Source organism: Anarhichas minor, unplaced genomic scaffold, assembly GCF_050575085.1.
Source record: "Anarhichas minor isolate MPS153535 unplaced genomic scaffold, ASM5057508v1 ptg000005l, whole genome shotgun sequence".
Taxonomy (NCBI): Eukaryota; Metazoa; Chordata; class Actinopteri; order Perciformes; family Anarhichadidae; genus Anarhichas; species Anarhichas minor.
Window position 1 is genome coordinate 3,809,806 of NW_027466451.1, and position 12,999 is coordinate 3,822,804.

Below are 12,999 nucleotides of genomic sequence, written 5' to 3' on the forward strand. Positions count from 1 at the left end.
CATCCCCTCAGTACTGGACCTGAATGTATGATGTGCATACAATGGTGGAGTCACTTATTTTCATCACACCTACTGTGTGAGGGCAGCACAGTATTTCTTAGTCAGTCTGTGATGCAGTACTCATCAGTCTCCACCAGGAGGAAGCATCCCCTCAGTACTGGACCTGAGAGGCCTCAAACCAGGCTGACTGAGCACCTCCAGTCTGTCAGGGTCAGAGTTGACATGATGATGTATCCTGCTCAAGTGTTTCTGCTGTCGCACTCAAAAGGTGGCTTTAAACCAACGCCCCGCTGGCCCTGTGTTACATTACATGACTTTTTCATGAGTCCTTTCTTGCCCAAAAGTGTCATAAGATATTACAGATGTTGTAACTCTGGTTTCTACACTTTAACTGAGCTGATATCTGGACAACAGGTCTTCCCTGTCTGGAAACAAAAGTCTCTGAATTAAATATTCTGGCAATGATATGACAAATGGGAGCATCTTTCAAACCTCTAAGGCGGAAAAGTTGAACATGAACTGTAACATTTTCTTCTATAACACGTCTTCTTTCAGACTAGTGGAGAGAAAACATCCAAACTACACATTTAGGTGTTTAGTTTACTACTTTGTCTGTAGATTTCTCCTAAATTCACCAAAAGTTACCATTACGTAATGCCTCATTTGCATATCTAAACATAAAATTTCAGAAAACTTGTAACACAATAAATAATCCTCTTAATGTGAGTAATGAAGTGGTGAAGTTTCATGGTGATATCTATGAGTTCATGTGTTCACCTGTAGAGTCTCTAAATGTCTGTAATGTAACTAAACGTCTCTTTAAAGGACGTTTCCTCTCAATGAGTTTGTTCTCAGACTCTGATGATAAATCTCCACTTCAGCAGCTCTTACATTCACCAAACTTCACTCTTTCATTCCTCTCTGTGTGCTGAAGGTTCACACAGAGGGGTTTGTTCACTCACAGCCTGATTTATACATTTTATTACTAAGAAATTACTAAAAAAGAGAAAATAGATTTTTTGATGACAATATTTTGTGATTTACGGAGTGATCTGTAAAAGCAAGATTTATTTGAACCTAGCGCATATTTAATAAGATAAGGCATTGTTTTCTATTTGAAACGTACATTAGTACAGTAGGGATGTTTCATGGTGATGTCTATTAGTTCCAGTGTGTACCCTATCATCTGGGGTGTCTCCCCTTGAAAATCAAATCCTAATTCCCCGGTTATGTTGAAGCAATTCACCAGTGATTGTTGCTCTTTTGTGTCGTAAAACTGCAGTATTCAAAAAATGAAATCAGTGTGAAAATGGACCTCCAAGTGAGCATTTCATGCATTTGGCCGAAAAAGGATTACCAGACTGATGAGTATCCTCAGTGCTCATGTACCTGACCTCTATTCTTGTTCCTCATTAAGTACCAAAAACCTGGTTCCCCTCCCAGTCAAGTCTTACAGGACTGCCCTTCATCAGAGACTACATCCTCCATGTTCATGTTATTAATATAAGTGCATCTACATTAGATGTTCATGTTATTAATAGAAGTTTATCTACATTAGATGTTCATGTTATTAATAGAAGTGCATCTACATTAGATGTTCATGTTATTAATAGAAGTTTATCTACATTAGATGTTCATGTTATTAATAGAAGTGTATCTACATTAGATGTTCATGTTATTAATAGAAGTGCATCTACATTAGATGTTCATGTTATTAATAGAAGTTTATCTACATTAGATGTTCATGTTATTAATAGAAGTGTATCTACATTAGATGTTCATGTTATTAATATAAGTGCATCTACATTAGATGTTCATGTTATTAATAGAAGTGCATCTACATTAGATGTTCATGTTATTAATAGAAGTGCATCTACATTAGATGTTCATGTTATTAATAGAAGTGCATCTACATTAGATGTTCATGTTATTAATAGAAGTGTATCTACATTAGATGTTCATGTTATTAATAGAAGTTTATCTACATTAGATGTTCATGTTATTAATAGAAGTGTATCTACATTAGATGTTCATGTTATTAATAGAAGTGCATCTACATTAGATGTTCATGTTATTAATAGAAGTGTATCTACATTAGATGTTCATGTTATTAATAGAAGTGTATCTACATTAGATGTTCATGTTATTAATAGAAGTTTATCTACATTAGATGTTCATGTTATTAATAGAAGTGTATCTACATTAGATGTTCATGTTATTAATAGAAGTGCATCTACATTAGATGTTCATGTTATTAATAGAAGTGCATCTACATTAGATGTTCATGTTATTAATAGAAGTGTATCTACATTAGATGTTCATGTTATTAATAGAAGTGTATCTACATTAGATGTTCATGTTATTAATAGAAGTGTATCTACATTAGATGTTCATGTTATTAATAGAAGTGCATCTACATTAGATGTTCATGTTATTAATAGAAGTGTATCTACATTAGATGTTCATGTTATTAATAGAAGTGTATCTACATTAGATGTTCATGTTATTAATAGAAGTGCATCTACATTAGATGTTCATGTTATTAATAGAAGTGCATCTACATTAGATGTTCATGTTATTAATAGAAGTGCATCTACATTAGATGTTCATGTTATTAATAGAAGTGCATCTACATTAGATGTTCATGTTATTAATAGAAGTGCATCTACATTAGATGTTCATGTTATTAATAGAAGTGCATCTACATTAGATGTTCATGTTATTAATAGAAGTGTATCTACATTAGATGTTCATGTTATTAATAGAAGTGTATCTACATTAGATGTTCATGTTATTAATAGAAGTGCATCTACATTAGATGTTCATGTTATTAATAGAAGTGCATCTACATTAGATGTTCATGTTATTAATAGAAGTGCATCTACATTAGATGTTCATGTTATTAATAGAAGTGCATCTACATTAGATGTTCATGTTATTAATAGAAGTGTATCTACATTAGATGTTCATGTTATTAATAGAAGTGCATCTACATTAGATGTTCATGTTATTAATAGAAGTGCATCTACATTAGATGTTCATGTTATTAATAGAAGTGCATCTACATTAGATGTTCATGTTATTAATAGAAGTGTATCTACATTAGATGTTCATGTTATTAATAGAAGTGTATCTACATTAGATGTTCATGTTATTAATAGAAGTGTATCTACATTAGATGTTCATGTTATTAATAGAAGTGTATCTACATTAGATGTTCATGTTATTAATAGAAGTGCATCTACATTAGATGTTCATGTTATTAATAGAAGTGCATCTACATTAGATGTTCATGTTATTAATAGAAGTGCATCTACATTAGATGTTCATGTTATTAATAGAAGTGCATCTACATTAGATGTTCATGTTATTAATAGAAGTGTATCTACATTAGATGTTCATGTTATTAATAGAAGTGTATCTACATTAGATGTTCATGTTATTAATAGAAGTGTATCTACATTAGATGTTCATGTTATTAATAGAAGTGTATCTACATTAGATGTTCATGTTATTAATAGAAGTGCATCTACATTAGATGTTCATGTTATTAATAGAAGTGCATCTACATTAGATGTTCATGTTATTAATAGAAGTGCATCTACATTAGATGTTCATGTTATTAATAGAAGTGTATCTACATTAGATGTTCATGTTATTAATAGAAGTGCATCTACATTAGATGTTCATGTTATTAATAGAAGTGTATCTACATTAGATGTTCATGTTATTAATAGAAGTGCATCTACATTAGATGTTCATGTTATTAATAGAAGTGCATCTACATTAGATGTTCATGTTATTAATAGAAGTGCATCTACATTAGATGTTCATGTTATTAATAGAAGTGTATCTACATTAGATGTTCATGTTATTAATAGAAGTGCATCTACATTAGATGTTCATGTTATTAATAGAAGTGTATCTACATTAGATGTTCATGTTATTAATAGAAGTGCATCTACATTAGATGTTCATGTTATTAATAGAAGTGCATCTACATTAGATGTTCATGTTATTAATAGAAGTGCATCTACATTAGATGTTCATGTTATTAATAGAAGTGTATCTACATTAGATGCAGGAACAGACGTGTCAGCAGTGGCTTGTGGCTGCAGTAGTTCATACAAACATACATTTATATGATTGTATCAGTGATTCAAAGCAGCCATTGGTTTCCATTCATTTCTGTATAATATGAATGTGTGTAAATGTGTGTTTCCCAATTTCAGCTTCGGAACACAAAGATCAGGAAGGAAGAAAAAAGAATTGTTTGGTTTGTGTTTTACCTCTTCAGGACTCTAAAAACATATTCAAATGAAACAGTTTTAAAGGGCAACATCGCTCACAAGGTGTGTCCAACTGTTCAAGTTCACATTTGTCGGCTATAAAAAGGTCAAAAAACAAAACTGTTCAGAAAAAGTGTAAAAGCATCGGTATGGTCCGGAAACAGCCAAACCTCCCAACACATGTTATGAACAATAAGAGCAGAACGAGGCCAACACATTCTATCATGTGATGATATCTGCCTGGGATGGAGTGTGATCACACGCATGATACTTTACGGAGTCCAGTCTTTAAATACCTGCAGAGGATGGACACTGTCTGTGGGACAGCTCGGGGAGAGAGGGGAAGGACAGAGCGAAGGAAGCCTCTCAGTCTGTAGATGGAGGCAGAGCGTATTGGATTTCATGGGGAACTAGCGCTGATGTGCAGATACGGCTTCTTTTGTTTTAATTTGTAACCCAATGCTGGAGCCGTCTGAGCTGTAAGTACTGCTAATTTGTTTCAGACTAATTCATCACGGCCACGGCTTTGGAATTCACCATGATAGGGCAAACACACACACACACACACACACACACACACACACACACACACACACACATATACAGAGCAGGAGAAATGAGAAACACTCACCCACAGCCTTGTTCTGGACAAATATGAAGTAACGAGTGTCAGACATATTTTCATATTTGACAATTAATACCACTTTCATTAAAAGTCAATGTTGTCCACTTCCTTCTGGCCTCAGCTACATTTTTATTGCGCTGGAGTCAGATTCTTACTGTCCTCTGGGACTGAAGAAACACAACCCACGGTATGTTTGGGAAAGTTATTGATCCATAGTTATGTAACATCATCAATGCTCTTTTTTCATATCTGAAGTCTGAACAGAGAAATCATTGCAGTGAGATGTGGCAGCTAAACGTTTTATAGAGAATAACAAAACTGTCACATTCAAAATGATTTTAACGTCAGTCCAGAAACCTTTCTAATCCTCATGAACAAGACCCTCCAGCAGAGAGTCCATCAGCATCACATGAAGGACAGGAAGCCAGAGGGACTGAGGGCCTGTGGACTCATTGGGACTCAGGAAGCAGAGCAGGAACCACAGTAGAGTGTAAATATAAGCACCTACATGTACATGCTGTACATGTAGGTGAAATCACTTGGAAACCTATTGGACATTCAAACAGCAGGTCTTCAATATGACCAAAGCTGGACTTCAAGGAGACACGGATCAACTGTCAATCCGATGCTGCAGGTCGTACAACATAACCCCCGATTACCATATTAGATCATCTTCTATGTCAACCTGCAACAAGAAAAGCGTGCTGCTCTACAGCCACCAATACACACACAACACAGCTACAAATGAGATGATGAGAATCAGAGCGGCACAGGGCCAGACCACACTTTGAGTGTGTGTGTGTGTGTGTGTGTGTGTGTGTGTGTGTGATTAGCCAGGCCAGTAGAGAACGCAGATGCCAAAGATGTGGGGGGAGAGGCTATCGGATGGTATCAAAAGCCCTTTTCACTTCTCTTGGTCTGACGCCGATCTCATTGACTGAACAGCCGACAGTCACAAAGAGCCAACCTGTGTGCACCACCAAAGACACGAGACACAAGAGACTCAACTCAAGCACATTGATTCAAACGGGAGTTGTGTTCAGTGCTGGGACTGGCCACACCCCCATCAATAATGAGAGGCCTCACTGACTGGGCCCTGACCCACAGAGAGCAGCTCAGCACGAATGTCTCCTCTATCGAACAGGGAAGCTGGCTGCTGAACTTGTGTCCATACAGTAGAGAATAAGGTTACAGTATGTCAAAGCTCACACACAATGTCTGGTTGGGTTTTTATGCCTGTTTGCATATTATTTGATTAGAAATGTCTCTAGAATGCAGGACATCTCATTTGGGTTTTCACTCTGGCTCAAGAGGTCCCTCTTTGAAATGCAAGTCCATTTACCAAACATAGTTCTATATGTATCACTGATGCATTGAGCAGGAGTTTGTGCCCTTCTAGTCTCTCGACCACTCAAAGCGCTTTTACACTCCATGTCATTCACCCATTCACACACCACAGGCACAGCTTTCAGAAGCAATTTGGGGTGAAGTGTCTCGCCCCAAGGACACATGGACACGGACTGGAGGATCCTCTGATTGAGGGACGACCCGCTCTACCTTCTGGGATTCACTTGCCTAGGATCTTAAAAGGGGCTCATCTTTGTATGACACAAATTAGGCGTCAGAAAAGTTTGGGTATAAAAAGTCAGGTACCGTTTTGAAACGATATTTAAAATACAGTCATGGAGAGGCATTGATGTCGTGTGAGTGTTTCCTCTTTACAAAGAGTCTAAGGAGATGATTAGCGCTGCTTGGAGACTATACTGGAAGTGTCAGGACTGTATGGATTGAGAAAGAAAAGAAAGATGGAGTACCAGAGGGATCGACCAGAGCTGTCAGATTCCTGGCATTTCATAAAAACAATGTGATCAATTAAAGATATTCTGATCCACGTAGATGCAAGGCCTTGTCCCCCTCTCTTCCTCTTGTCTCACCCTAACTATCCACCCAACCCTCCATCTATCAGTGGGCTGGCAGGCCTCCCCGGCAGAGCTCCATCTCAGTTGAGAGTGCTGCCTTAAGCCCCATCAGCCGGAGGAGAGTCTTTGAGCAGCAGTCTAAGCCCCTCGCCCGGACCCCGGTCCCCTCATGAATATTAACCAGCCCCGAGCCCGGCTTTAATCTGCCTGATCCCCGCACTGCTGCCGCCGAGATGATAGCGAATCTAATTATTTGGTCTGATATTAACCCCCCGCTCCCACCAACCCCCCCCCCCCCCAACACACACACACACATAATGCCTGTCCTCACTATACATGCTGTAACATCCATGCATGTGTGCGCTAGTGCAAACAGACACCGACTGAACTCCAGAGCCACCTTCTTTTGCCAAAGTCAGTTCACATTTTAAAACATTCATACACACACACACTCACACACACACACACACACACACACACACACACACACACACACACCTCTCCACCAACCCCCCTCCACCTCCAGCGCAGCCTGCGACGCCCTCTCCTTATCAGGCCCAAAAACGCCCTCCTCAACACCGATAAAACTTGAATGCAAATGATGCCAGGCTGATTTCATTTCTTCATTTTCTTCCTCCATTCCCTCGTTCAGTATCAGACTGGCTCTTCGCTCACCCTCTCGCCCTCTCTCTCTCTCTCTCTCTCTCTCTCTGGGGGGTGAGGATGATGATGATGATGATGATGATGGCGGTGATGGGGACGGGAAGCAGAGAACTTTCCTTGAACTAACCCCAACATCTAACCCCATCTCACATCGCCTTGTGCTATATACGGACTTGAATTAAAGGGGAGAAAATATTTTATACATATATATATATATATATACTGTATATACTGAGTCCCCCCCCACCACCACCACCACCACCACACTACCCTGCAGAAGAGCAGATTAAGATTTCTCTGCACAGCTGTCAACGGCCACAGTTTTACTGCCACCACTGGGGAATAAGTGTGTTTGTATATGCAAATCACAACTGGTACATGAAGCACATCTTTGTCTCCGAGGTGTGCACTGTTTCACATGATGGTGTACACTGCTCTGTTACAGTGTGGCGGTCATTAAATGTAAAGTCAATAGTCCATGTTAGTGCAGGCTCATGACAGTGATACTACAGTTTGGCCTTCTATCAGAAGATTAGGCCTGGTTTATATATCGCCTCCTCTCGTCTCAGCGACCACTCAACGCGCTTTACTACACAAACCAGCATCCAGCGTATTCACACACTGGCAGAGGCCACCAAGGGTCCACCTGCTCATCAGGAGCATGACGTGGTGTAAATGCCGTAGTATCCCTGCTGTCAGGTCAGTGACAGCAGGGATACTACGACATGGCGTGCTTATGCTCTACAAGCATTTTACCAGTTTCTATATTCTATTGTTTTCTTTTTCTATCTGCTCGACATTAGCAGTCCACATTAACCCTAAAAAATGAAGACCCATTTCTCAAACATCACATGTTGTCTTAACCCGTGCAGCCTTACAAGAACTTTGCCTGAATTAAATACAGTCTATGATATGAAAGAATATGATTACCAACCAGACCGGACATTTAATGCCAACTTTCAGTACTTGATCGTTTTTTAATTCTCTGATACAATCCAGTCAGTCGATATGTCCAGCCTTATTGGTTGGTTCACTCAACTGATAGTACATCTTTATCAATACTTTAAAGATAAAAACATGTTTAGGATCGCTAACGTTTCATGTTGAGTATGTAGTGAGTCAGTTTCTCCTGGTTAACAAACATCCAGGCCTCAAAGAAACGTGTTCCTCTCTTCTTCTCGTTACCTGATGGCTAACACGGACAGACACAGCACACTGTGTCTTTACATCCACTTGGCTTTTGTCCAAACTGGTTTACTACCAGTGAGGAGAAGAGGTAGATGTCTTCAGAGATTAGAAGTGTATCGCTCCAGAACCTACAGCAGAGAGTGTTCAGTGCTACAGGAGCTGGGATCTTAAGAGCAGACGGTTTGGCCATGACTTAAAGTGAAAGTTTAAAACATCAGCACGATGTCATCGACCGTGCTGATGTATCAGCCGACTAGTCGATTAACAGCAAATGATTTCGCAACAAACTGAATATGTTTGAGTTTTGGAATAATGGTCAAAATATGCCCAAAACATATTATGATATTAAGATGAATCAATAACAGCAAAGCCCTCTCCCACCACTGGTGCAGCATAGCTACAACTGTAGGGGCGGATATAGGACCTCCAGTGATACGTCCATGTCCAGCACTCTTCTCTTCAACAGTACTCATATAATATCTGAAGAGTGAAAACATAACTGCAGCATAGAGACTTACAGTTCACGGTTGTGCTCCTCTCTCTGAGAATTTAATAAGCCCCCCTGCTCCTCGCTTGACCTTTTCAACCATCGCTCATTCATTCACTCCTCTCACAAAACCATTCATTCAATCATCCAATTCACCTTCTTCCTCCCTTCTCCTCTTTCACTGTCTCTCCTGCACCGCCTCCTTCCTCTTACACACCTCTTCCTTTCTTTCTTAATCTCTGATTCTCTTCCTCTCCCAACTCTCATTCCTACCCTTCTGTCTGCCTGCCCCTCCTTCCCTCCGTCCTATCTCTCCCTCTTTTCCCTCTCTGTCTCTCGTTCTATTTCTCGGCTACAGGAAATGGTTTCTTTCCCGATCCAGGGGGTTGGAGGGGTGTACTCACTGTCCCAAACAAAGAGGTCACTGTGTGAATCCTCCACAAATACAAAGAAGAAAAGGAAGGCAGATAACAATCAGAAACCTACTCTCATCCTGCCTTTCTCATACAAACACACACACACACACACACGGAACCTCCGTTGCACTCACGCAAAGCATTTCTCAAACATGCAACAGAGACGCAGGATACTTCTTTACACTGTATATTACATGCTTTTGGCGCTCAGCAGCGTACTGTGAGCTCATGTAGGCGCACACCTCCGAGAAGCAGAAAAAGAAGGAGAAAAAACTAGAGGGAGCCAGGTTTGATGAGCTGCATGCAAATGACATGTAAAAATATAAAACTGCGATACTTAAAACGGGGGCCGAGATAAGAGATTTGAAAATGAGGCACTCTTGGAAAGCAGGCTCCTGAACTGCCGGAGATGAGGCTCAGAGATAGAGAGGATAGAGGTTTTCCCTCTCCTCTTCTCGTCTCTTACACCTCCTCCTCCTCCTCCTCCTCTTTCCTTCCTCCTCCACCCTGCAGAAGCCGGTGCAGATGACAGGGAGATGCAGATACCAGCCAGTCATTGCCTCTGAGTGATGAACACCTCCTCCCTCCGTCTCATTTAACCCTCCTCTTCCACATTCGCCTCGCCTCTCTTCCAGGTCTCTTTTTCTCTCATATTTCCTTTTGTCTCTCATGTTTTGTTTTAGTCGACGGACCCTTCCCGCCTTTCTCTTTGGGCCTCTTTTGTTCCTCTTCCTCCCTGGCCTGGCTGGCTGCGTTTCTGTCTATCAGTATTTTATCTTATTTGGCGGTTTTCTCTCCCCTCTCTCCAATCATCCCTCCTCTCTCCCTCTCTCCCTCTCTCTCTCTCTCTCTCTCTCGGGGTGATAGGCTCTTCTGTCAGGGCCCGGTTGACGGACTGAGACACAGACAGCTGCTGTCATGATGTGGGCAAGTCATACGACAGGTAGCCTATGTGGAGCACACTGATTCAATCACCGCAGATAGAAGCTAGCTCTCCTCAAGGCCATGATGCACAGGGTCAACATTTTGAGGCAATACGTCCATCACTCAAGGGGTGGTTTGGGTTTTGCCCAAAAACGCTGCAGTAGTCCCAGCGAGATGGAAGTCAGAGCATCCTTAACTTCTGTAATGTGACATCTTCAAATGGGAAATTTTATTCAATCTAGGGATTGAATAAAATCTTTGAATGAACTGATGAAAAATAGGGGCGTAAAGATTGACTGATACAAATCAATACAAAACTCTGAATCTCCGATACGTCCATCAGAAACAGATATAGTCAGAAATAGCTCCACTTGAGCATCTCTTTATGTGTTATCTGTGTGATCAAGGGCCATGGCTAGGCGGTCAATAGTGAGGAGCTAGCTAAGAACACGCTAAGAAGAGTCACAAAAATGTGTCAGGCCATCATTTTGAAGCTAAACTAGATTCAGCAGCAGCACACAGGAGGCTGGCTACCTTCTTTGGATGTTGGCCTATAGTGCCCCACTGCTAGGATCTCCTCTGGGTCCTAGTGTCCCACTCCTACACTACTATAGCAGCTAGCTGGGTGCAGATGGTGTCTGGATACAGTGAAATAACCCTTGTCACAAGTTATATTTATACAGTACTGTATATAATAAGGATGTTGCTTTATTGGTTTCACTATGTGGGACACCATCTTACTAATTCATAGTGTTCCATCATATCATCATTACAGATATAAGGCAAACAACAGTTGAAATCATTAAATCACAACCATGGCCAATGAGCTGCAGTGATCCATAATGGCATAAGGAAATATGACACGTCAAGTTAAACTGGATCGGTCCAAAGTGGATATTGAGTTAACTGTATCATGTCTCTTAGTGATACTTGAGTGTTTACTTCCCAGTATTCACTTTGTGGTCGCAGAGAGAAGACGCTGTCTTGTCCAGTTTGGCATTTTTTGTGAGACTAAATAGTCGATATTTTGGGTCACTCTCTTGCATTGGCTTGCATTCAGTCAGTCAACAGTGACTGCTGCAGGACTATCGAGCTCATGAGTACAACCCTAAGCAATGGGCTTTTCCACAGCAGACATGCTAACTTGTCATAGTAGGAAAAGCACAGCTGTTACCAATAACAATACAAATCGTTCCATTCTCTTCCAATGTCCCAGTAAGTCAAAGCAGTGTGACGATGAGCCAGCTTACAAGTATGAACAAATTATACAACACCAGCAATGTCTTTGAGGAAATATAGTCTGAAAGTGTGCGCTGTTATTCCAAAATCGGAACAATAATCAAGTCTTGGCACGTTTTATGACAACCAGCCTGAAACCACCCTGCATTCAGACATCTGGGACGACGTTATGCACATGCAGAACCCCCCAGTTTAAAATGTCTCCATTCAAACATGTCAAAAGTGCAAGAGAACAAGTGCCCCATGCGGCGGTGCTGTGCGTGGCACAGCCATGGCCACCACCTGCTACCCCTTGGCTCTGCCATTGTGGCTTCCACCCACGTATCCCTCACCTGCACTGTAACAACTGAATGTGAAGAAAGAGGAAGAAATTAAATTCCAAACACACACTTTTAGCAGTGTAAACAAAGCTTTTGCCAAATGATATTCAAACAAACACCTGCAACCCATATTATTGCATGGTAGCACCTGTCATCAGTGTATGAATGGGTGAATGATGACATGTAGTGTTTAAGTGCTTTGAGTGGTCGGAAGACTAGAAAAGTCTATACAAGTACATCCATTTACCATTTCACATGGCTGCGAGCTGTTACAACCATGAGTGTGGTTTGATATGATGGGAGAAGTTATGTTGCCTGAAATCATCATTTCATCATTTTACAGGAAAAATGTAGAGGGGATTTGATATTTCATTTATAATATTTATAATAAACACAGGGACAGTGTGTGGATGTCTCTTTTTATTTGACTGTACCTTTAAAGATAGAAACGCTTGCCCTGCTCTCTGGTTCCTATCAGAACGTTCCTTACGTATTGCCGCAGAAGGTATCTCAACACTCGCCGTAATCATTGATTTGTCATCTTCTGAAGGAGCACCATTTTAATTAACATTCTAATTTGATGGGCGGAGGAGAGAGAGAAACACAGGCAGAGAAACACTGTTGATGAGTCCAGATAAAAAAAGATCAAAATCTGGATGTAAACAAACCGGCTCGGAGTCAACGCAAAAAAAAAAAGGAAGAAGAAAACAGCTCCAGAGAGAATAAGGAGGAGACGGTGATCACCTTCACTCGTCCTTCCAGGGGAGCGAGGGAAGGAGGAAGTGGAGAGGAGAGTAGAGGAGGTAGAGGGGAGGAGAGATAGGGAGTGAGAAGAGACTACCCAAAAAGTGTTTGAAAAGCCGTGGGTGGCGCGCCTTATCGCCCCAGTTCTCCTGGAGAGATTATTGGGGGATTAGTGCGAACGCTTG

General features: G+C 40.6%; 1 protein-coding gene across 3 annotated transcripts in view; it reads right to left on the reverse strand.

Annotated features, from left to right (window-relative positions):
- Positions 1-12,999, reverse strand: part of zfpm1 (zinc finger protein, FOG family member 1) — a 119,644-nt gene that overhangs the window by 12,243 nt on the left and 94,402 nt on the right. The gene's annotated exons all lie outside the window — the stretch shown is intronic.